Genomic DNA, 23,334 nt, shown 5'->3' with positions numbered 1-23,334 from the left:
TCATGAAGCTGTGTATCATGGGTGGGTGTTAGTGCACAGATCTTTTCATGACTCAAATAATCCAATTTCCAAACCTACACCACACCCTAACCTTAGGAGTCACACAGCCCGGTGTGCGACATGACTACCACATAGTAGGTGTTCAACAACCAGTCGTGATAAACAATTATGGGGGCACGTAATTCGGGTTTGCTTGGTTTTGTTGAGACAGAGTCTAACTGTGTAACCCTGACTGTCCTGGGCCTTACTCTGTAGACCAGCCTAGTCTCAAACTCACAGAAACCTGCCTCCCTCTGCCCCACAGGTGCTGGGGCTGAAGACATACACCCCTGCACCCAGGTTTGCTGGCGGCACTTGTTTTAAGTCTATGTATGGAGAGTAATATATTGTGTTTAGTATGTGTCTTAGCTATTTGGGTTTGATTACGGAAACTAACACTCTCTAATTTAAAAAAAAAAAAAAGATGTTTGTGACTTCAGCCATAAGCTCAGATCTCCACTGTCCACCAAGGGCACAACAAACAAAGGTTGAATGAATGAATGAATGAATGAACGAATGAACGAATGAGCGAACAGATGAATGCCTCCATGGATTCTTTTCCGAGATCCACTCCTTCTCCCCTGGATACCTCTGGGGTTCAAGTCCTCTGACGGCACTGTGACAACTTGAAATCAGAGTGTGCTTCATACCCACCGTCTCCCAGAATCCTGAACCTGAGGATCCCAGCCCTAAGAAGATACAGCATGCCCCCCCATTTCTACACTAGACCATAAATCCCCGTGGGAAAATTATCATTGTCTCCCCTCTCCCCATGACTCCTGGCCCAGACCTGCATCCAAAACAGCTGCTTATTGGAAGGAAAGAGCATCGGTTGGCTGCAAGGGAGCTCCAAGTGGACCTTCTGGGATCAGTAGTTTTCCTCAAGGCTAAATCACCAGGAGCCTTGGTCTTGCTTATATTAATCGTGCATGCTTAGAGGAAATTAAATGGTTTTGCAAATCTGGTAAAGGCTGGAGTACCTCCTATTTCAGAGCAGATATGAATAGGGACTTACCTACAGAGTCGTGAGCAAAGCAGCTTCCTCCTAAATTACACCTGTGTGACCTTGAATAGCCTCGTCATTCCCTGCTTCAGTTTTCTGCTCTGTGAAAGGATGATGACTATTTCTTGCTGATTGCACAAGGCCCTCTAAAGATTTTATATTAGTATATACATATATACACACACATCCATACTACGTATTCTTATATACATTCTATATACATGTGTATATGGATATAAGTATATATGCAAAATTGTGAACATGCTGGCAATTGAGAATCCATGAACTTTCTTCCTTAGGTTATGGAAAAAGAACACTAGGTTTGGGATTGCAGTAGTAATTTGGGGATCAAATACACGCTGAATGTATTGTATGCACCAGGTGTTGTTCTGAGCAAGCCTCACAACAGTGCAAGAACTAGGTGTATCATCATCCGATAAGCAGGTGGGGGAAGTGGGGCACAGAGAAGCCAAGTAACTTCCTGGAGTTTGCACAGTTCGTGTGTGGCAGGGCTGAGTCCCTCCCTCACTAATGTGCCTCCCGATTGAGAGGCTGGAAGCCCAGCAACTGCTTCTTCCTTCTAACTTCATTTGTTTTCCTCCGTAGACTAATAGAGGGTTTGTGGAGGAAGAGCTGGAGCAGGAAGCATGCAAGGGGCAGAGTGCCCTGGAGCTGCTGCTCCTGCAACCACACAGGGCCCCACATGCTGGAGGGCTAGGAAAGAGGAGCCAGAGGGACAATGGCAGAACAAGGGAGAAGTGTCACCCTGGGCCACCTCTTCAGCCTTTGCTCTCTGTCCTGCTGACCTCAGCAACTCAGGAGGTAATGTACTGAGCTAGGTCTGTAAACTGTAAAGTGCTGGTCCAGGGGGTAGATTCTAGAATTCGATGGACGTACCACTTTGTTCTTGTGTATTTGGTCATCTATACCACCACGATCTCTTCATGGCTTACAGATCTCTGTGTCATTCGACAAACTGGATATCTGGGGCAGAACAGATGCTTGTGTAGTAAGTATGAAGTACTGTGTACTTGTTACATTCATGACAACCATTTCATCAACTCCTACCAGTGTCTGGCACTGACAGACACGGGCAAGGTGCTGGCATTGATTTTCAACATGGAAGTTAATACTGTCCCTGTCAAGGGAGGAACGGAGGCTGAGAGAAGTGAATGACTTGCCCATGACTGTCCATCAGGGAGTGACACAGTCACTGCTATAACTCCGACTCTAAAATCTTTGATCTGTCACCTAGCCAAACTCATTCACACTTTTTCATTCAACCATCAAGCATTCCTTAGGTAAGTGTAGTGATGCATACCAGTAATTCCAGTGCTGGAAGGATGAGGAAGGGGGATCAAAGTTCAAGCCTAGCCTGAGCTAAATATCAAGATACTGTCTCAATGAGGGTGTGTGTGTGTGTGCACGCGTGTATGTGTGTGTGTGTATGTATGTGTGTGCACGCGTGTATGTGTGTGTGTGTGTTTGAACTTCTGCTGCATTCTAATGTTTTGTGTCAGAGACTGGAGACACTAATGAACAAAGCAGCAAAGTCTTTGGCCACAGGAAAAGTCACATAGATGGATGGGTCACCACATAAGTAAGACAGGTGTCGCTGTATAAACTGGGGGTCCTACCTAGGCTGGGAGCTAAAGAAGGACTCTGGGACCAAGGAATATCATTGCTAAGCCCTGAGCAGATGAGGAGACATTGCCTTCAAGATTTCCTGGAGAGATGCTTTCAGTGCAGAATTCTACAAGATTTTTAAAGAAGAACTAATACCAATACTCCTCAAATTTTTCCACATAATAGAAACAGAAGGAACATTGCCAAACTCTTTTTATGAGGCTACAATTACCCTGATACCCAAACCACACAAAGACATTACTAAGAAAGAGAATTACAGACCAATCTCACTCATGGACATTAATGCAAAAATACTCAATAAAATACTGGCACACAGAATCCAAGAACACATCAGAAAAATCATCCACAATGATCAAGTCAAGTTCATCACAGAGATGCAGGGATGGTTCAACATACAAAAATCTGTCAATGTAATCCACCATATAAACAAACTGGGGGGGGGGGGAAGCCTCATGATCATCTCATTAGATGCTGAAAAAAAACTTAGACAAAATACAACATCCCTTCAGGATAAAGGTCTTGGGGAGAGCAGGGATACAAGGAACATGACTAAACATAATAAAGGCAATATACAGCAAGCCAACAGTCAACATCAAACTAAATGGAGAGAAATTTACAGCGATTCCACTGAAATCAGGAACAAGATAAGGTTGTCCACTCTCTCCATATCTATTCAATATAGTACTTGAGGTCCTAGTTAGAGCAGTAAGACAACAAAAGGAGATCAAGGGGATACAAATCAGAAAAGAAAAAGTCAAACTCTCACTATTTGCTGACGACATGATAGTTGTTTACACAAGCAATCCCAAAAATTCTACCAAGAAACTTCTACAACTCATAAACACCTTCAGTAATGTAGCAGGATACAAGATTAACTTTAAAAAAATCAGTAGCCCTCCTGTACACAGATGGGCTGAGAAAGAAATCAGAAAAACATCACCCTTCACAATAGCCACAAATAGCATAAAATATCTCAGAGTAACTCTAACCAAACAAGTGGAAGACCTATATGAAAAGAACTTTAAATCTTTGAAGAAAGAAATTGAAGAAGACACCAGAAAATGAAAAGATCTTCCATGCTCTTGGGTAGGCAGAATTAACATAGAAAAAAATGGCAATTCTACCAAAAGCAGTCTACAGATTCAATGCATTGCCCATCAAAGTCCCATCACAGACCTTGAAAGAACAATACTCAACTTCATATGGAAAAGCAAAAACCCAGGATGGCCAAAACAATCCTGGGCAATAAAAGAACTTCTGGAGGCATCACAATCCCTGACTTCAAACTCTACTACAGAGCTACAGTACTGAAAACAGCCTGGTTCTGGCTTAAAAACAGACAGGAGAACCAATGAAATTGAATCGAAGACCCAGATACCAATCTACACATCTACAAACACCTGATTTTTGACAAAGAAGCAAAAAATATAAAATGACAAAAAAGCATATTCAACAATGGTACTGGTATAACTGGATATCAACATGTAGAAGAATGAAAACAGATCCATATCTATCATCATGCACAAAACTCAAGTCCAAACGGATCAAAGACCTCAACATAAAACCAACCACACTGAACTTCATAGAAGAGAAAGTGTGAAGTGCACTTGAACTCATTGGTGCAGGAGACCACTTCTTAAATATAACCCCAGTAGCACAGACACCGAGAGAAACAATTAATAAATCGGACCTCCTGAAACTGAGAAGCTTCTGTAAAGCAAAGGACATGGTCAACAAGACAAAGCAGCAGCCTACAGAATGGGAAAATATCTTCACCAACCCCACATCAGACAGAGGGCTGATCTCCAAAATATACAAAGAACTCAAAAAATGGTCATCAAAAGAACAAATAATCCAATAAAAACATGGGGTATAGACTTAAATAGAGAACTGTCAACATAGGAAGCTAAAATGGCTGAAAGACACTTAAGGAAATGTTCAACATCCTTAGCCATCAGAGAAATGCAAATCAAAACCACTCTGAGATTCCATCTTACACCTGTAAAAGTGGTCAAGATCAAAAACACTGATGACAACTTATGTTGGAGAGGTTGTGGGGTAAAGGGAACACTCCTGCATTGCTGGTGGGAGTGCAAACTGGTACAACTGCTTTGGAAATCAGTATGGCAATTTCTCAGAAAATTAGGAAACAACCTTCCTCAAGACCCAGCAATACCTCTTTTGGGTATATACCCAAAGAATGTTCAATTGTACTACAAGGACATGTGCTCAACTATGTTCATAGCAGCACTGTTTGTCATAGCCAAAACCTGGAAACAACCTAAGTGCCCCTCAGCCAAAGAGTCACTAAGAAAAAAGTGGTACATTTACACAATGGAATACTACACAGGAGATAAAAATAATGGCATCTTGAACTTTGCAGGCAAATGGATGGATCTAGAAAACATATTGAGTGAGGTAACCCAGACCCAGAAAGACAAATATCATATGTACTCACTCAAAGTGGCTTTTAGACATAAAGCAATGAAAAAACCCCAGAGAACCTAGACAACAATGAGGACCCTAAGAGAGACATACATGGATCTAATACAAGGAAGTAGAAAAAGACAAGATCTCCTGAGTAAATTGGGAGCATGGGGACCTTGGGAGAGGGTTGAAGGGGAGGGGAGAGAAAAGGGAGAGGAGCAGAGAAAAATGTATAGCTCAATAAAAACAATTAAAAATACTAATACTAATAATAATAAAAAGATTTCCTGGACGAAGAGCAAAGGGCCTGAGATGTGAAGTTGTTGGGGGAGTCCCCCAGGCAAGCAGGGGGTGCCCTGAGGATAGGAGAATGGGAGGACAGGGAGAGAGGTGAGGAGGAAGGCTGCACCCATATACCAACAGGGCCTGGGGCACGGGAGAAGGAAGCTCGACAGTGGAGCAATGTGGCCTGGTGTACATTTGAGCAGGACGTTATTGCTTTGGTGGGTATTATAACTATAATGGTTCAATTAGCATGGAAGTGTGCAAGCAATAGTTATGATGACGTGAGTGAAAGAAGGAGAGAGCTTGAGATGCTCCCAGGCAATCAGAGAGGAAGCGGAGAAGGGCTGGAACAAGTCCTTCAGCTGGCAGGTGTTTCTCTTCAGCTGAAACAGGCCTCATTTATCTTCTATACAATGGTCATTGGCTGTAAGTAGAAAAAACAGATCTATTTCCAGCCCTTCCCTGTAAGAGGGGCGAGAGTTCTTCCCACCGCACTGTCCAGGGAGAGCGTCCTTTTGCTGCCAGGGGCAGTGGGGCCATTTGAAGGTGCAGGGAAAGTCAGCCCCTGCTCCCTGAAGCTGGGTTCTGCATCCAAGAGGTAGACTGATCTCTGCCACAGTGAGGCCTGGGAGTCGGGCTCCTGGGGATTTTGTGTGACTGCCTCTGGAAAAGGAAGAGGTCCTGAGAACATTCCCTACCCCCCCCCCCCCCCGTGCCTCAGGATTCTTGGTGTCCTAGGACTGCAGGGGATTCCTGAGACGCCGCCCTTTTCCAACTCAGATACCTTCACACCTTCTCCTCCCATTCCCTTCATCACATCCCTGCTGTCCTCTCTCCCGACAGGGCAGGAGACACTTGACGTTGTAGGAAGCTAACCAGAGTTAGAAGAAATCTGACAGGATGGTACATCCCTGTACTCCCAGCACTTGGGAGACTGAGGCACCACGAGCCCAAAGCCAGCCTGAGATAAGAAAGGCCGTGTCTTATAATAAAAATAAACTAAAATTTTTTAAATCCAAAGAAAATTACCACAAAGAAGACTCTTAGGAAGGAAAACGTTGAATTGGAAATTTTCTAGAAAACAGAGCAAATTATACAGTATTATGCAAATTTATGCAAACCAGCTACAATTCTGTCTCTTTATTTACAACCCCCCAAATTTTTAACCCCTGAGGCAGTCTAGAGATGAGTCAATTCCAGCTGGAGACCACAAAGCTAATGCAAAGAAAAGCTTGAAGATTTGAGACTATCGGTCTTCCTTTGTTCTACTTCACTCTCCGGTAACCCACCCACCCTTGGAAGGGACTTAGGGAAACCCCTCTACCAACTACCTCTAGCAAAGATTCTGTCCTGGTGACTGAGCAGAACATTTTTGCCTCAGCTGAGATAATTGGGCAGATTTGAGGGAGGGAAGAGCTAAGAATAGACTCCTGCAACACAAGCCTTTATGCTAATAGCAGACGAGGGCAGCTGTTTTCCAGTCTCTTGGCCCCAGATCTGAAGGAGATCAAGAAAGAGCTGGAGGGCGGCAGAGGGGAAAAAGGCCGAGAGTCCTGGCTGACCTTCGTTCTCATTTGCATATCCAGGCACAAGTGACCCCTCAAAGGACAGCCGACAAACCAACCCAGATTTCACGGAGAGAGCTGCTGTTGCAGGCATGGAGCCCAGGGGTGTGTCACCTGTGTCTCTGGGCTTGAGACAGGTGCCATCCCTTTCCACTGTCCCCTACCTTCCAGGGAGTGCCCCCCATTGCCTCTCTCTGTGGAGGGATTGTCTCCCTTCCTCACCTTTATCTCTCACAATTGCTGGTACACAGTAACCCCCCAGCGCCCTCCAACCACTTGAATCCCTCCCAACAGGAGGATCAAGCTCTCTTTGGTCAGCTCACAATGGCCCCTCCACATCCTTTGTTGTCTCTGTTTGCATCAAATATTGAAACTCTCTCCTGAAACCCATTACAGGCCCCCAGGACAAAGGCTTTCCATGGTCTCCAGGACAGACCCAGTGCCAGGATGTCCCTCACAGCTTCCTCTGTCACCTGCCACCTCTTCTCCAGTTACCGCCCAAGGGAATGAACATCGGAGATTACAGGGCAGTGGGCAGAGCAGCTGCAATGGTGCCCACACCCCAGGGCTACCCACTAGAGAGGAAATGGGAGCTGCATGCCCTGAGGGTGAACCCAGATCACAAGTGCCTAGAATCCAAAAAGGTCAAAGGTGAGAGGCTAGGACGGCACTGAGAAGACAGTAGCAGCCTGCTGTCACTCCACTGCCCGCTGGGAACATTCTCGTCTCCCAGCCTCGGCTTTGCAGAAGCCCCTTTACGCACGCTTCTAGTCTTAGCTCAAACCTCACCCGAAGATCTCCTGAAGGGGCATCCTAGCTTCCAAAAATGTAGGTGTCCTTCAGTCCTCTTATCTATTATTGTAACTGCCACTCAGTTCCTGCTTTCTGTTCGAGGTCAGTGCCCTAACCTCTGAGCTCCCGTGTACAGTCCAATACTGTGTCTACACAGCTAGCACAGATCCTCAACATGGCGGAAAAGCAGGGCTAACATGATGAGAATGAGTGTGTGAGGAAGGTGTGAGTGCAGACCAAATGAAGAGTGAGTTCTTTCAAGTGGGTGAGTGTGTGAACTAATGAATGAGCGCGTGAATGAATGAGTTAATGAGTGAGAGAAGAGTAGATGGCCCACCTCATCCAACGTTGGCTATGCCCTGTTTCTGGGTCCTCAGAATCCTTACTCCAATGGTGTTGGGTCATGGCCCTAGGAGAAGGACCCGGCCTTCCATAGACATCTCAGTTGGTAGGCACAGCACTGTCCCAACCGCAGGTCCCTGTGTGAGTCTCAGAACCAACTCCAGCCTCCATTCCTTCCTGTGCCAAAGGCAAGAGCAGCGCTGGACAAACAGCGGGAGCGGATGTTCTGAAGGGCGAAGTGGACGTGTGGGGTTGAGCAGGCGTGTAACGCAGAGGGCACAGCCTGGCACCTGGCTCGGGGTGAGCAGCCTCGTGAAGAGAAACAGAACGGTTCTTCAGTCACCCAGCTGCTGCCTTGTCACAGGCGCTGTGTGAGAGGACATGGGTGGGACCAGTCTCCAGGAAGTTTGAGGGCCTGAGAGCCACAGTTAGGCCATGCTGCCCTGCCTGTGGCTTCACTTCCCAGCTACCAAAGGAAGGACTTTGCCAGGCTGGAGCTAAGTATAACCCTGACTGGAAAGTTACTCAGCTCTCTTCACGTAAGCGTCTTCCTTTGAAACAACGCTAACGGCGGTGTTGCTTCACAGGCTGGGAGGCTCGCACAAGGTGACGTACATCAAGCTCCCAGCGCCTGGTCTGCCCTCCCCTCTCCACTGCCACACTTTGGGAGCTACACATCGTCTCCTCATTTTGAAGAAGGAGAACCCAGGGGTTCCAGAACTTTTCTGAGGTTACCAGTGACTCAGAAACCGTTGGACACAGGCTTGAAATACCCGAGTTTCTACTCCCATTCCCCTGGGCCTGGCTTTGAATCATTCTTTCATTGCTTCATGTAAACAGTTTCAGGCCACTCTATAAGGTGACAGCAGACACCCTTTCTGTGTTACTCCCACAGGGGTGCTGGTCTACAGACACACTGAAAACAAATGTGGGTTGGTGTGCTCAGAGATAGTCTTCACTATCTGTGGGCCTGAGCTGAGCACCTGAGAGGTCAGGTTTCCAATGAGGACCAAGGTGTCTATGGGAGCCATGAGGCTAAAAGGAATACTTCATAGGCCTGACCAATAGGACTGAAACTCCTGCTTTCCCTGACAAGACCATCAGAGCGCCAGTGACATCCTGGGTTGTTCAGCTTGGCCACATGACAGGCCTTTGAGTCATGTGGGAGGCTCCTGTGGAAATGCGGTGACATACTAGAAGACTGGCAGCCAGTCAGCTTTCTAGATGTGTGTATGAGCCATGGAGGCAGTTGGCACACACAGGGACCTCAAGGAGGAAAGGAACTCCACTGAAGGGCTTTCTAGCCTGCTAAGCACTGCCTCCCATTCCCATCCAACCCCCAACACATCTTCTCCTCTTCTCACAACAACACTCCCCTTGGGGCTCAAGCCAGGCTTGAGCAAGAGCTGCACCTGTGCATGCCAGCCAGATAGCTGGATAGGGACAAGGAGGCTGGCTAGGTAGGCAGGCTATGACCTTCTTTGTGACCTTCGGCATATGAAAGAACGATCCAGTGTCCATGTTCATGGTTCTAACCCCTGTACTGACTAGGAACCAGGCATTAGCAGACCCTAAGCATATTGAGTAACAGCTGAAAAAACTAGCCTCAAAAACCCAAGACTAGAAGCTTCCATAGTCATCTTCCTCGACCAGGGTCAGGGCCTCACAAGTCCCTTCTCATGGAGTCTCTTTCCTTTCAGCCAACTTTTCGTCTCCAAATATTTGATCAGAAGTCTAACAAGTTTTCCCCAAGTTCTAGGATGGTGATAAAGAGCCCCTCTTTCTTTTCTGGGGTTAGTAACCCTAAAACAGAACCTTCCCTCCTTCCTTACTCTCCTTTGGCCCACATCCAGGCCCTTCCTCAGGTTTCCTCTTTGGACATGAACTCTGCATTCCTGGTTGGCCTGAGATGGGAGAGAGCCCTTGAGAGTGGGGGCAGGAACACACCAGACCCAGAGGTGAGAAAGCGGTTGTTAGCTCCAAGGGCATCAGTCCAGGGAAATGCCTTCCTGCCTGGGTTTCTGCTCATGCAACCAGCCTTATCTCACTGCCACCAACCCAGACTCCTTCCCGGCATCCGAGGCCACCAATCCTCTCCAGAGCGTAGCAGTGACATGATCTCATGCAGTGGCTGGAGACTGGATTGTTCCTAAGAATTCTGAGGAACTTATTAGAATCCAGGCTCCTAAGCCCCATACCCCATGGATTGCATGGTGCTGGAGTGAGGACTGCCCCCCCTCATTCTAACCAAGCCCCCAGAGAAGGCTGACAATCCTGGGCTAGGAAGCCAAAGGGCCTGGTGAGAGCTAAGAAACCCATAACAGGTGAATAGAGGCGGGTACAGTATAGAGTCAAGACCCTGGTGTTGGCCACCACAGAAGGGTGGAAGGCTCTTCTACCATCCCCAACCCAGGGGCCAGAGGAGGGAAAGGTCTCAAAGAAGAGACAAAAAGATACAGCCTGACTGATATGGCCAGTTTCTACAGGATAGATGGTTCACTCAATCCCGGGACACCAAACAGTCTGAATGTCTCATTCATAAAGATACCTGGGCACTGTGTAAAATAGGGCAAAGGCAGAGCAATGGCTGATTTCTGCCCTGAGAGAGAGAGACCTTGGTGATCTATAAGGTTTCCCTGTGTTCCACAATCTCTGCTTCCCTGTAGCTCCCGGAAGCCCCTGAGCGCCTCACACCTCCAGTACTCCTGGAGCTTTTGGTTGAACAGCAGCGCTGCTCTGACTCATCAGCCCTACAGACCAGACTCCCGGATTCAGCTGGCTTCCGTGTGTACCAGCCCATCCCACCTCTGGGAACTCCAAGGCAGGCAACCTGAGTCCAGTACCCTGGCTTTGCTGCAATTCAACCTTATCTATGGAGTGAATTCCCACCCCCTTCTGAGGATGGAGTGAAGCTACTAGCCACTGACTTCCAGATAAAAAATAGTTCCAATCAAACTTCCTCCTGAGTGATGTCCAGGTACCCTGCACTGGCTGCTAGGCTGGTCCTGGTGATATAGAAATGAATAGCATAGTCCAAAAGAGCCCAGAGCCCAGGGGCTGTGGCTCCCACTGGGGTCTATCCTGGTCCTCACCTCTTGGCCACTAATGTGTGCTTTAATAAAAAGACAGACAGAAAAACAAGCGATTGACCACTCGTTGCACAAGATGCTATTATAAACGTAGGCAGGGGCTTGGGGAGCCAGAAGAGGTACCAGGTCAAGGTTGAGAGGGGTATGGGGGGTGGGCATCAGCAGGAGGAGTGCCTCATTCAGTAGGCTGTGCAGAAGCAGCAAAGAAAACATTCCAGGTAGCAGATTAGACTCTAAGAGCAAAGGTGTAAAAAGCATGGCTCTCACAGCTGTGCATGCTTAGAGAAGGATCTAGAAGTGTTCCACCTAGCTACTAAAGCCAGTTGTTTCAGGAAATATTGTAATGGAGGTTTTTGCTAGTTTTTGATTTGTACGTTATTGTCTTGTTTAAATTTTTATAGAAAGAAAGAATTAGTTTCAGAATTAAAAAGTGTGTGTATGTGTGTGTGTGTGTGTGTGTGTGTGTGTGTGTGTGTGTGTGATTAATAAAGAGTATTCTGTGTCTGGTGGAAGTCTGAGAAACATGGGGACATAAAATCAGGGAAGGGGCATACGACATGCCCTGAAGGAGAAAAGCAGGGAGCTGTCACAGACCCCAGGACTGGAGAAGAAACAGGCCTAGCTCAGGCAGAGCCAGGCTGCTCATTCCTCACGTGGGAGACTGCCCCTCAGCTCGGCTGATGCTCCACCATGGTGTTCCCTCAACCCCAGGGAGTAAGCTGCCAAAGCCGTGCCAGGGTAAGACTCAGAGGCAGCTCCCACCAGCTGCCTCAGGGAGTTCCAGGCTCCTTGGAGAGGGGAGTTTTTTCTTGGCCTCTGACTTCTTGACCTCTCACACCCTCCTCCTAGATCTGACCTAGACTGGAGGAAGAAGGAAAGGTCCCAGCTCTTAGAATGAGGTCACTGGCAAAGAGAAGTAAGCATAGAAAGAGAAGTCTCCTCGGTTGTGTGCCGACTCCAGTCGCTTCTGTAGAAAATCCTTTATTTGTCCTTCGTCAGAGGAGGAAACGGCTCGCTAGCTATGGCTCAGGCATGTCACTCAAGTGTGCACACATGCACAGTTCTTTCTCTATTCAGAGGGATCTCTAAGACATGGCTGCAATTTGAAAACCTGCAACAATGCCCCCAACCCAGAACAAACTTCTCTTCACCTTTCACTAGGGTTGGAATTCATCCTGGGGTTAGGGGTTAGGTCCTGCTCAAACACATCCTATACCTAGTCTCTCTCTCTCTCTCTCTCTCTCTCTCTCTCTCTCTCTCTCTCTCTCTCTCTCTCTCTCTCTCTCTCTCTCTCTCTCTCTCTCTCTCACACACACACACACACACACACACACACACACACACACACACCATAGAGATGTCCTGGTCAGGTTAAGTAGGGTTAGGGTTATAATTTAGCAATTTAATGAGGGTTGTTGATATGGTACCCAGTTTCCCCTGTGGAGGAATGAGCCAAAATGGCAGTATTGTTTACATTGCTTAGTATGGAAACTTATTAAGGGAACAGCCCAAGCAAGGCTGGAGTTAGGAATGGTAAACAGTAACGGTACTTTCTCCTCAGCTTGAGGATTATAGAGAGCACAACACAGGGCTGCGTGGGCAGGTGAAAAGGGAACGAGAGAGGCCATGTGTTCAGACCTTGGTTAGTCCTCAGACTGGGGTCCGATGAGAAGCCAGTCCCCAATTTGACCTTTTCCTCTTAGTGATAAAAATGTCGAGCAGCTCCCACCCAAACCATCCTACTCTCTAAACCCTCTGCCAGCTAGGGCAGCACAGGACACAGGGACACGATTTACACAGTGACATCACTGGTTAAGATGCTGGGTTTCAGGAGCCAGGCAGAACAGCTGAGAGATGGCCAGAGGTTTCCAAGAAAGTTAGAGTTTAAACCATTGATGTGAAAAGTTGCCATCAGCATGTAGTCATCTGTGCTGGGAAACAGAGGAATGTACTTTGGGAAGAAAACAAGATTAAGGTGAGGTGGGGCTTTGCTGTCCTTGAGTCACCTGAGGAGCTGTCAGGAAAGAAGAACAAGTCTCTTGTGTAATGGATCTAGACTCCTAGGAACACAGCCTAGGGACTGCGAGTTTATTTTTTAATCTTCTAGACAGTTCTCAGGTAGAGCCAAGCTGAAAAAAAAAACAACTTATTCAAATGAGGCTGAATCTGAGTGACGAAACAGGGGGTTCAGGCAGCAGGGCATGGGATCTCAGGTTTGCAAAGGGAACGTCTGAGTGCTGGCAGTTCTGAGGCCATTTGTGGTGGCCCTTGATGCTGACCAGTGGCCAAGAAAACCCCAGATTCCTTCACCCTGAGCAGTTTCTCAAGCAAGTTTCCCATGGCTCATCTGGTCTCCCCAGAGCAGGGCACCCTGTCATGAAAGATCTGTCAGAAATAGAGACACATCTGTGTCTCTCCACAATGCACGCACTGAATAAGAATAAAATCACATTATGTCAGCTTCCTCGGCTGTAGTTCACCGGTTCTCCTAACCTTGTTTAGTATTTATAGCTGCTGCAAGCACAGGTTCCTTCCTTCCTGTCTGCATGACGAACATTAGCTCCCAGGTCATATGCTAACAGTTCAAGCAATGATACGTGGGTTAGAGGGTGGTGCCGAAAGGGTTAAAGCAGTGCCAGGATCCAAAGGGGTCTTGCTCAAGGCAGGGCAGAGAGCTGATGCCTGAGCAGAGGGATCACTGGAGTTAGATGAACACAGCCCAGCCACAGAGCTACCCTGGAGCATACATGCTAGGTTCAGACTAGTCCACTTAACTGGGCCTCGTCAAGCAAGGCCATCGTGTGGAGCTGAAGCTCCAGAGATAGAGGCAGGAGTTTGCCACCTGTCAATCAATCATTGGGATCTTAGGGTCCCATGACATGTGCACCAGAGGATCTGATGCAGGCCAATGGGTGCTATGCACCCAAGGTTGGCTACCCCTCCTTTTCTACGGTCTGAGTAAGGAGCTGCACCATGTTGCTTGGTGTGTCCCGTGGACCTAACTGATGGCCTCAGCCTAGCTCCCTGCATGACTGTGATACATGCATGTACTCATGTGCTCCTGACTTGGCTTGATAAGTTGTCAGGTGGAATATTTTATTTAAGTAAATACATTATCATCCGTCCAGGTCTTGTGACCTATGCTGGGCCGATAGTGGTTGTTTACTTGCATAAACAAAATCCAGAGTCATTCTAGATTTTGACGTCTGCCTTGACGTGAGGGCTCCAAATGGAGCACGCTGCTGTTTTATAAAATGGAGCCAGGCAGGTCACAGCCTGAAGGTTTAGTGTGCATTGTGGGGTGTCTTAGAGCAGCACCCAGCCTGGTGCCCAGACTCTCTCCCATCCTCCCACCAGTTCTGATGGGAGTAACCTGTTCTGCCCTATGGGGGGGGGGTGTTAAGAACAAATTTCTGGGCTTCTTAGACCATTTCAACTAAAAGGTCTAGGAAAAGCCATGCCTCTCAGCCTAGATGGGATATGTATAGTCCAAAGACCCCAGTTCCAGAAAATAATGTCTCCTGGAGCCTGGAAATAGGAGAGAGGATGGTGGGAGGGTAGAGGGGCAGAAGAAGGTATTGGGAACAGAAGAAGGGAGAGGAGTGGTCAGAAAGAATTGAGAGGAAGGGGGTGATCAGGGGAGGTGGTTTTTCACAGATAAGCCTGGGTGGGTGTGGAGTGGGTGTGGAGAAGGCGCTTTCTTGCTTAGGCATTCTTTTTTTTTTTTATCTTTTTTTTCCTTTATTTATTTATTTATTAAAGATTTCTGTCTCTTCCCCCCAGCCGCCTCCCCTTTCCCACCCCCTCCCCCAATCAAGTCCCCCTCCCTCGTCAGCCCAAAGAGCAATCAGGGTTCCCTGCCCTGTGGGAAGTCCGAGGACCACCCACCTCCATCCAGGTCTAGTAAGGTGAGCATCCAAACTGTTGCTTAGGCATTCTTGAGTAACACACAAGGATGACGGTGGCATGGCTCCTTGAAGCGGCTGCCCTTCCCTCTCCCCTTTCCCAATCCTTGTTATTTGGGATGGGAGGTCTTCTAGTTGCTTTCTTTGGGTCTTCCCATTTGTTCACTCCTGCCATTGCTTGTCTATTGGCTTACTGTTCCGATGTGACGGCTCTGATGGTCAACTGCCAAGTCCCCTCCACAGCATCACAGCTTGAAGCTTTCAGGACTTCCAGGGTTGAGACTGAGAGGAATTAAAATCTGTGACATTTCTTAAAAGGAAGTGTGTCCACAGAAGTGGTGAACTGAGCCTTGGGAATGGTGGGGACTGTTTGCTCCCTCCCCTGAGGGGGTGTCAGAGTCTGGAGGCCACTGGGCCTATCAGCCCACTGGGAGATAAAGACAGGAGTAAGTAGCTGCAGAGGGACACCTCAGGGGAGGCTTCCGGTTACAGAGAAACCTGACTAGCAGTTGTCCTGTGTAAATGACTGCTTATGAGATCCCCTTGCTTCTGTCTGGGAGGCAGGGGGGCTTGAGCCCTAAGTATTTGGAATTAGGAGAATCCTGGAGGGGGGGACAGTGTTGGTTGCCCCCAAGAGGACTTCTGCCAGCAGAAAGCGAAAGCTGGGGGCTGAATATTTTGCCCACCTCACAGATCTCTCTACACCCACCCTGTGGACCTTCAGTGGATCACTAGTGGGCACACAGGTGCTAGCCACATCATTTCCTTATTTAATGGAGAGCGTATTGGGGGATATATTCGCTGGTGGTTAAGAAAAATGTCTGGGATTGGGGAGATAGCTCAGTGGCGGAGCACTTTGTGTGAGGCCCTGGGTTCCATCTTTAATAACAATAACAAAAACAAAAATTTAACAGATGTTCAAAGAGTTGAGCAAAGAGAAACTGACTTCATATAGCAAATTTGTTCTCAGAGACAGAACCCCATATGCTAAGGGGAGGATCTTTGCAAGAACCCAAACAGTAAGGTTTTACCTGTGTGAGTGAAGTCACAGAACAGCCAAACTGAGTCAGAGAGGAAAAAACTGGGAACAGCTGTGATGTAAGAATAGGATGAGGATTTCTTGGAACTGGACTCCCAGGGAAATTCGCCCTCATGAACTGTGGGTGTTAATAGGAGCCTGGGTTAGCCAAGGGTAGCTGTGCTATGGAACTGGGAATACGGTCCTACACGGAAGATTGGTGTGTTTCGTTAGGAATAAAATTTACCTCAAAATAGCTGAGAAAAATGCTGGGCACTGGTCAGTGACCCGGCACTGAAAGTTGGTCTAGATGGAGACGGATGGCCTCACCTTGCTTTGAAGTTCATCCAGAAAGGGCTGGTGGGCAGCCAGGACGTGGGCAGTGGGGAGGTTTGTCTAAGAGATGAAGATTCCAGGTGGTGGGCACATGGCTCTGGGGATTTTCTACGTGTTTGCCACTTCTCCTAATAAAATATGGAGAGAGAGGGAAAAAAAATCTTACCTCCTAGGATTGTCCCAGCCCCCAGGACTCTGAGAGTTCCTGCAGAGTGAGCAGGAGCTAGCCCCCATTCTCTGGCCCTGAGGTCACCAGGGCGTCTGCCCCTCACCAGCCCTCCAGTGGCTCAGAGCCAGACAAGCCTTGTTCCCCTGCAGTCAGGGTGTCTGCATTGTTTTCCTGCCTAGGCTTCAAGGCTTGGGGACTAGTGACTTCATACCTTATTCATCCGCTTGGAAAGTCCCCTGATTCCACTCCCATCCCCACTATCAGAGAGAGAAATCGTGATCTCCCGTTTTTTGGAACTGTCAGGCATCTTTCTTAAGATCCCCATAGTCTGGTATGATCCTCTAGATTTCCCTGAGAAATCTTCCTTCCTATCTCATCTAAACCCTAAAAACATGCTGCTTTTCTACAGAAGTCAATGAACCTGGGGCCTATGGCTCTGAGCGCACGTGTGTGTTTGTGCCCATGCTTTGTCGATCTATCTGTGGGGCAGAACAGTCAGGGGTGCCTGGGTCAATTCAGACTTTCTTCTTTGATGGCCCTTTGCCCTGCACTCCACCCTGTCACCTGGTGTGGCCAGGCCACTGTAGGTAAAAGGGCAAGCATTCAGTCACCCAGTCTGCTTGGGCTGAGGACTTTTCTCAAATGATGTATCCCTACCCAGAGGTCTCCCCAGATGGTAGGCAGATGGATCTCTGTGTACAGGGGACCCTGTTACCTGGGTCTACCCAAGGCTCTCTTCTTAGGGCCATCCTCATGGTTCACATTTTCTGAACATAAGTCAAACACGTTGCTGTCCAGCCTGGCAGTACACAGAAATCCAATCCTGAGATACTCTGCTGTGGCTGACAGACCCTCAGTACCTACACAGGAAAGATGCAGATCAACAGCCCTTGCCCCCATGCCTGGGCCATGCACAGCTGGATGAGACTGTGCTCCCAGATGCTCTCTGTGAAGTCTAGGGTATCACAACAGCCAGTTATTCACTCAAACCCAGATGCATTACTGAAGCACCAGGATCTTTGCTGTTGCTTTGTTTATTTTGGGGTTTTATTTTAATTTTTGTTTTTGTTTTTCATGACAGGGTTTCTCTGTGTAGCTTTGGCTGTCTGGGAACTAACTCTGTAGACCAGGCTGGCATCGAACTCACAGAGATCCACCTGCCTCTGCCTCCCAAGCGCTGAGATTGAAGATGGGTGCCATTGAACACAACTGGCTAGCTGTTGTTTGTTTGTTTGAAACGATATCTCATGTAACCCAGGCTAGCCCCGGACTCATTATATGACCAAGGAAAGCCAGGAGTCTCTGTCCCTACAGCCTGCAGAGCACGGGACTACAGGCGTGTGTCACAACACCTGGCAGGAGCACTGTTTGTTTTCAGACTCTGTGAGCGGCACCACTTCTGCCGTCACCCATGTACTATTTCCAGAAAGAGAATAAGAGTGACCTAGAAGCCACTGGGTTCTTTCCTAATCCCAAGTACCCTCACTGCTCAACCTGGAGACAGGATGGCTGGGCCTTCTGCCCATCTTATTTATCCTATATCTAAGAAGCAGCAAGGCAGAAGTCCTTCTCAAAGCGATGCTAGGAACCCAACTCACCTTGACTAAGAGCAGAGACTGGTACATCCATATCTCAGGTCTGAAGGGAAAGCAAGTGTCAAAGAGGAGACCCTCTAGGGCCCCTCTCCCCAGATACCCTCCTGGGTTCTGTCATATTGAGCTCCAAGAAGTGGTGCGAGCTCTTATCACCTGACCTACGTGAGATTTGCAAATAGGTGTGTGTCAGAGACTCAGTTCCTGCTGTGAAGAGAACCACATTGCAGTGGATTATAATACAAGAGAGAACTCCCCTGGCCCACCCCAAAGAGAGGAAACCAAGGCGAGCAGTGCCTTTGGCTGCACGAGCTCGTTTTAGGCCCAGATGCCTTCGTGTTCTCCAGGCCGCTGTCAGCAGGCGTGATGGAGCCAGAAGCCAGGGAGAAAACAAGGAAGAAGGAACACCCACGACCTAAGCCAGGACACAGAAGCGGCTTGTCTCCCCATCGTCGGGGACACAGTCACATAGGGAAAGGAGGCTGTGCCCAACATTCTCACTGTGGTGTTACTTCTGATGATACAAACTGGTGGTCTGCACCAGAGAACCCAACATCCATGCTTCTGTTGTACGTGGTGATGTAGCTCCTGGCCATGCATCTCCCTGAGACAACTGTCTCTCAAGGGCTAGAGCTCCAAGACACAGAAGAAGGGCAGAGTTTTCCAGATGCCCTTGCTTTACGACTTATGAACAACAACAACAACCAAACTAACAAAAGCTGCAAAAACCAGTTTGGGATTGAGGAGTGCTGGAGTGTAGCTCAGTGGTAGATAGCCAGCCTTGGATTCAACCTCAGATCCAAAACAAAACAAGCCTGAAGGAGAAAAACTGGAGAATCTCAAACCTAAGCCCAGGACACTACAGTCCTAAGTCCAAGGGAGATTCAGACGAGAAAGAAGATGAGGTCCTGGATGGAGGTGGGTGGTCCTTGGACTTCCCACAGGGCAGGGAACCCTGATTGCTCTTTGGGCTGACGAGGGAGGGGGACTTGATTGGGGGAGGGAAAGGGGAGGCGGCTGGGGGGAAGAGACAGAAATCTTTAATAAATAAATAAATAAATAGGAAAAAAAAAAAAGAAGATGAGGTCCCCAGCCAGTGGGCCAGGCCACAACCCAGGTTCCTTGTGGGAACACTTGGCTCTGCACAGCAAGTAGCTGAGTGAATTATGTTTCTTCTAACTGCTCTGAGGCAGGACCCAGGTCGGCCATGTCAATGACATCAGTGGATGTTACAGCTTGTAGCTGAAGTGTCTCCAAAGCTCATATGCTAAGGCTGGTTCCGCTGCTGACGGGCGGATGCTATTGGAAGATGGTAGAAACTGTTGGGGTGCAGCCCGTCTTGAAGGAGATGGTTGTTGGGTGATTTGCTTCCCCCCACCCTGCTTCCTGGTGGCTTTGTCCCACCATGCAGTGTCTGCCCCGGGAGAAGTGGGGAGGTTCTGCTTCATACAGACCCAAAGACAGTGGGGTCAACTAACCATGTACTGAAACCTCTGGAATGGTGAACTAAAAATAAATGTCTCCTCGTTCCAGTTGCTTCTCCTGGTATCTTATCTGGGCCACAGAAAGCTGACTAGCAGGACAAAACACCACGCCGACATGCTTAGTACATTTGGTCCAGGAAGGAAACAGATAAAGCACGTGCCCAACTCCTACGTGCCAGGGGTAAAGGGATGAGCCCCAGGAGCAGTGTGACCATGAGAGCCAAGGCCCTGATAGCACCTGGCCAAGTATCAGCTGAAGCCACCGCCTAGGGTGAGCAGGTAGGCCAGCCTAAGCAAGCAGACAGGCGTCCAGGAGATAAGGCTAAGCAGTCTTAGGAAACGGGGGAAGGGAGAACATTCCCAGATGGCTTGCAAGGGCTTCACACAAAGGACAGTGTCAGTGAGCAGGAGGCAAGAGGGGGTAGGGGGAGAGGGGCACAGGGGTGGAGCGGCAGGCTCTTGGGTAGAGGAAGTGATTTGAGCCCTGTGCTTCCTGGGAATGATCACATTTAATCTTCCCCGCATTCCTCTGAGGTAGGTGCTTTTGTTACCCACGTTTTTTGCAGATGAGGAAACAGCTTAGAAAAGTTCAGGAACTTGCTTAAACTAAGGGTGGTGACACATGCCTGTTATAAAAGCCAAGACTCAAGAGGCTGAGGCAGGAGAGCTGAGAATTTGAGGCTAGCCTGGGCTACCTTGAGAGACTCGGTGTCAAAAACATTAACAATACAAATTGCACTCTCATTCCTTGGGGAAAGCCAGAGCCAACCTTCAGGAGCTCTGGCTGCAGAGACTGACAAGCTCAGCGCCCTTCCAGGGCTGGAGGTGGCGGAGGTGGCAGAGGTGGCATTGCCTGCCGCATATTCCTACAGATGCCTCTTGCCTTTGGCGAGCAGCCCTGGTGGTCACGTCCTGGTCTGACATGAGCCCTGGCTGCCTCTCAGCTCCTTGCTCAGTGGAACAGTCCAGATCCTGCCCACAAGCTTGGCACCCTGTCTGCACCCTGAAGATGTCTTTGACTGGAATCATAGCCAATGACTGACTATACCAGCAGGCTGAGAGAAGCTGAACACGGAGCAACCCCAGCTGGAGCCCGGTCCTGGAGAAATAGTGGGAACTGGCCCACAGGGGAGGAAGCCTCCACGAGACCTCCCAAAGCCACTCCCAGTGACCCTGCCCTGTACTCCAGAGGTGGAGATGTATCTGAAGTATGGACCCAACAACATCCAAGCAGCCTTTGTCGGTCCCTCACCTGGGGCCTGCCTGCTGTCTGAGGGGACCCAGAGAGATACCTTTCCTGAATCCACCTCAGTAGGGAACTCCACACACACCATCTGACCCCTGACTCCCAGAAAGCAAATGGAGTTGAGGCTGGTCAGGGGGAGTCAAGGAGTCTGAGGAACCCTGAGTTCGTTCCAGGCTCCTGCTCAGGATGGACTTGCCCTCCTCTGGGGCCGACAACTCTGCTGCCTCCACCCTAGCCTTTGTAGGTGGTTTGGGGAAGAATTCTGAAAAGAAGGGGAGGGAAGATCTGAGTCCTAAGTGCCCAGACCTCAGAGGAATAAATAAATTTTTAAAAATCAGCAATATGTTTACTTTGTTGGGGGAGGGGAGGAGCTGATAGATTTGTGCCCCTTAAGCAGAGCCTCTAAGGGAAACTCTGGGGTAAATTGGTCGCGTTGGGAGCACAGGTGCAGGATTTCTCACAAAGCCCTCCACGCAGAGGGTGAGCGCCACCACAAAGAGCCTGGTTTATTCCAGGCAGGAGCACAGCAGGCATCTCCAGGTCTGAGAGCTCACTCCAACCAAGTGGGGGGGGGGCAATCTCACCAAGAGCTGCCAAGACTACAGCTCATTAAGGAACACGTGGAAGCTAGGGAAGGAGCAAAGGGGACAGGTGAACTGTGTGTCCTCTGTCCCGCCCTTCGTAAAAGGCTTCTCATTCAGTGCCATGCACCAACACTCACACCTGGACACACACACACCCTTGCCACTATGAACTCCCCCACCCCAAAAAAAGAGAAGGCAGAGGGGCCGGTGACCAAGGTACCAGAGTGAGGGCACATGTTTCGCTTGAGTGGCTTGGTCCTGCTGCAGCAGCTCAATGGAAGCCCCTGCTGAAGCTGTCTGACACATGCCTGCAGGGCCCGGAGGTTCTGAGGGAATATTAGCAAAAGGGAGCACCACCACAAAGAGCCTGGTTTATTCCAGGCAGGAGCACAGCAGGCATCTCCAGGTCTGAGAGCTCACTCCAACCAAGTGTGTGTGGGGGGGCAATCTCACCAAGATTTGTGGTCCTGGCTTTGTGGGGTCATCCACTGCAGAGGACATAGGCATCACCTGGCTGGGCAGAATCTCTGGGATTCTCTGGGGCAGAACGCTGAGGGCTGTCAGAGGTAGAGAAGATAGGCCAGTAGCCAGACAGTGTGTGATCACCTCAGAGCAGTAGTTTGTTCTGCCACAAGTCACCTTTCAGAGATGGACAGGCTGAACTTCAAGCAGGCTAATGCTGCTCCTAAGGTCACATGACTAGTAAGTATCAGGACCCTGGACATCTGCCTAAGTCAGTCTGATGCCTCTTGGGGCCTGTCTTCAAGAAGCTGTGGGGAGACTTCACACCTTGGAACGCCCAGGGTTTCCCACTGGCAGAGGTCTGTGGTTAGAGTCACGGGACCCTGGGAAGATAGTGGTTGATAAGTAACCTCTAGGCTTACCCTCTTTCCTAAAGGAAAGACAGACTGTCTTCTCCCACCCCAAATCACAAAGACATTTTCCATCTCATCCCCACGCTGCCCGAGTGAAGCCACATGTAGAGATAGGATGCTGCCCTGGAAACCAAGACGACCAATTTTGTGTTTCTTCAGCCGTTTCAATTTTCCCTGAGCTGGAGGAGTGGGCTCCCTACTTCCTGTTCTTGAAAGTATCCCTATACCCAGTTACTAAGGTACAGAGTCCCAGAGTCAGAATTGCCGTCAGGAGGCCTGTCCATTACCACCAACAGCCCAGAACTTGTACCCACCAGACCTGTCCTCACGTCTGGTCTCAGCATTCCAGGCTGGCTTTAGCTGCCTTCGACACTCCCACCTAGGCCATCAACTTCTGTTTCTGAGAAGTATCACTACCTCTTTCCCTTCGTTTTGTTTATTTATCTGTTTTTCATGTATATGAATACACACATACATGCACAGGCACATACTTACACAGAGAGAGAGAGGTCAGTGGGAGGCTGCTCTCTCATTCCAGCATGGAGGTCAGCATTTGGCAGCCAGTGCCTTTACCTACTACACTGTCTCTCCGGCACCAGGCCTCCTCTTTCTAGAAACTGCAGAACTCTCTCAGTTAGAGCATCAACCCCTAAGTTCCCCAGCCCAACAGGCCTGCTCCCCTCCCAACAGTCAGTGGGGAGACCTGGGGCATCCTCAGGAGAGAAAAATGGACCGAGTGGTGCAGAACATGAGAAGTGGGAGGAAAGTCTTGTGGAAGAGAAACTTACAGGTGAGAGCCCTGTGGGGACCAGCTAAGCTGCCTTCTTAGCCCCAAGCCCGTGACCTCAGGGAGGCTGCTGGCCTTCTCTGTGCCAGAGAAAACTTGGGTTTCTAGTCTGTGAAATGAGGAAGGAGGTACCTCAGACAAACCCTGAG

At 48.9% G+C, this 23,334-nt stretch overlaps 1 long non-coding RNA gene across 1 annotated transcript in view; it reads right to left on the bottom strand.

Annotated features, from left to right (window-relative positions):
- Positions 1-15,083: 15,083 nt before the first annotated feature.
- Positions 15,084-23,334, bottom strand: part of LOC126505112 (uncharacterized) — a 47,457-nt gene continuing 39,206 nt past the window's right edge. The window contains exons 3-4 of the long non-coding RNA XR_007592815.1: positions 16,443-16,576; positions 15,084-15,376 (exon numbers count right to left, since the gene is read on the bottom strand). This is a non-coding gene — a long non-coding RNA (uncharacterized lncRNA). The remainder of the gene's footprint in view (positions 15,377-16,442; positions 16,577-23,334) is intronic.

The sequence above is a fragment of the Alexandromys fortis genome, unplaced genomic scaffold (assembly GCF_014885135.2).
Source record: "Alexandromys fortis isolate MF-2015 unplaced genomic scaffold, M_Fortis_MF-2015_v1.1 scaffold_58, whole genome shotgun sequence".
NCBI lineage: Eukaryota > Metazoa > Chordata > Mammalia > Rodentia > Cricetidae > Alexandromys > Alexandromys fortis.
This window is presented reverse-complemented; position numbering and strand designations above follow the sequence as displayed.